The sequence below is a fragment of the Eretmochelys imbricata genome, chromosome 4 (assembly GCF_965152235.1).
Source record: "Eretmochelys imbricata isolate rEreImb1 chromosome 4, rEreImb1.hap1, whole genome shotgun sequence".
In the NCBI taxonomy this organism is placed as follows: Eukaryota; Metazoa; Chordata; order Testudines; family Cheloniidae; genus Eretmochelys; species Eretmochelys imbricata.
In genome coordinates this window covers 132298163-132300278 of record NC_135575.1, presented here as the reverse complement: position 1 = coordinate 132300278, position 2116 = coordinate 132298163, and the positions used below count along the sequence as shown (strand labels likewise).

The window sequence follows — 2116 nt, the reverse complement described above, 5'->3', positions numbered from 1 at the left end:
TCTGGTTTTCTCATCCCTAGCAGTCAGCCAAAAGTGCAGAAGCCACCCTCTCCATCCAGCACGAACCCATGACCTTGGCATTATTAGCACCATGCTTTAACCAGCTGAGCTAGCCAGCCCACAGGAAGAAGGTGCTTGCCTGACCCTTTTGGAAGGAGTCACCGGCTGGCACAGGGATGGTGTGGCCTCCGGTATGACATGGTTGGATCAAGAGGCTTGTCTGCAAGACAGGGGAATTAGCTCAAGCGGTAGAGCGCTCGCTTCGCATGCGAGAGGCAGCGGGATCGATGCCCGCATTCTCCAGCGGCAAGGGACCTTCTTTTAGAAGCCCTTGACAGTCAGCGGCCTGAACTCCTCCAGTGGCCTCCATCCCTCTCCCCGCTTGGCCTCCCAAAACGCCAGCCCTTGCGGAGCAGAAAGCTGTTTGTCCCCGGCCCTTCTCCCCCTTGCGCTGGCTGGGAGGCTGGAGACAGCTTGGGGAAGTTAGCTCAAATGGGAGAAGCAGTGAGATCGATACATGTATTCTCCAGCCTGATCTGCTGTAGGGGGGGACCTGCCCCTTTCTTGCTGAGCTGTCACTAGGGTGTGATCCCTTTCCCCCACCTTCCTAGTCTACATAAAGCTGATTGGCTGGGAGGGAGTGCCACTCAAATACAGAATTGCTCACATCCCAGGGGTCCATGAAGGGAATGAGGAGATGGGACGGGGAGCACGTGATACCAGCTGAGCTGAGACCATGTAAACCACACAGCCTCCTGATCTCAGCCAGCATGGCAGCCGTGGACCAGAGGACACAGATAGCCTGGAGAGAGCCAAAGGGGGGAGGGCTGCGTTGGTTTGGAACAGGTTTCAGAGTAACAGCCGTGTTAGTCTGTAGTCGCAAAAAGAAAAGGAGGACTTGTGGCACCTTAGAGACTAACCAATTTATTTGAGCATAAGCTTTCGTGAGCTACAGCTCACTTCAACGGATGCATACTGTGGAAAGTGTAGAAGATCTTTTTATACACACAAAGCATGAAAAAATACCTCCCCCCACCCCATCTCCTGCTGGTAATAGCTTATCTAAAGTGATCACTCTCCTTACAATGTGTATGATAATCAAGTTGGGCCATTTGCAGCACAAATCCAGGTTTTCTCCCCTCCCCTCCTCCCCCAAAACAAACCCACTCTCCTGTTGGTAATAGCTTATCTAAAGTGATCACTCTCCTTACAATCACCTTGATTATCATACACATTGTAAGGAGAGTGATTACTTTAGATAAGCTATTACCAGCAGGAGAATGGGGTGGGGGGAGGTATTTTTTCATGCTTTGTGCGTATAAAAATATCTACACTTTCCACAGTATGCATCCGATGAAGTGAGCTGTAGCTCACGAAAGCTTATGCTCAAATAAATTGGTTAGTCTCTAAGGTGCCACAAGTACTCCTTTTCGGTTTGGAACAGTGAGTCTGTGGGTGTCTGTCCTGGCGGAGGCAGGGTCACTTTGCTGTATGCTGTGCCAGGGAGCCTGTGTGAGCCCCACTTCTCCTCCCCTCCCCGGGTCCAAGTCCCTTTCAGCCAGCAGGTTGAGCAAGGAGCCCCGAAAGGGGAGGAAAGGAGCCTCCCGCTGTCACCCTCATCCTGTCCAGCACCTGCGCTGTCTGGCCCTTTCCCCCACCAAGGCTCTTGCCCGCTCCCTGCAAGCCACTCAGTCCATCTCCTTTTGGCCTCTCTGAGCCCTAGTAGTCAGCCAAAAGAGCAGAAGTCACCCTCTCCATCCAGCATATTGAGTGGCCAGCATGGGGCTTGAACCCATGACCTTGGCGTTATTAGCACCATGCTCTAACCAGCTGAGCTAGCTGGCCCACAGGAATGGAGTGCTTGCCGGGCCCTTTTGGAAGGAGTCACCAGCTGGTGCAGGGATGGTGTGGCCTCCGGTATGACATGTGTGGATCAAAAGCTTTGCAAGCAAGGCAGGGGAATTAGCTCAAGTGGTAGAACACTTGCTTTGCATGCAAGAGGCAGGGGGATCAATACCTGCATTCTCCAGCAGCAAAGAAGTACCAGTGTTTTTGCTTGCCCTTCTTTTAGAAGCCATTGACAGTCAGCGGGCTGAGCTCCTCCAGTGGCCTCCAT

At 52.7% G+C, this 2116-nt stretch overlaps 2 non-coding genes across 2 annotated transcripts; one reads left to right on the top strand and one right to left on the bottom strand.

Moving 5' to 3' along the window:
* Positions 1-230: 230 nt before the first annotated feature.
* On the top strand, positions 231-303 carry TRNAA-CGC (transfer RNA alanine (anticodon CGC)). Its single transcript has one exon. It is a non-coding gene; the product is annotated as a tRNA-Ala (tRNA).
* Positions 304-1771: 1468 nt separating this feature from the next.
* Positions 1772-1845, bottom strand: TRNAI-AAU (transfer RNA isoleucine (anticodon AAU)). The gene has a single exon. It is a non-coding gene; the product is annotated as a tRNA-Ile (tRNA).
* Positions 1846-2116: the final 271 nt, after the last annotated feature.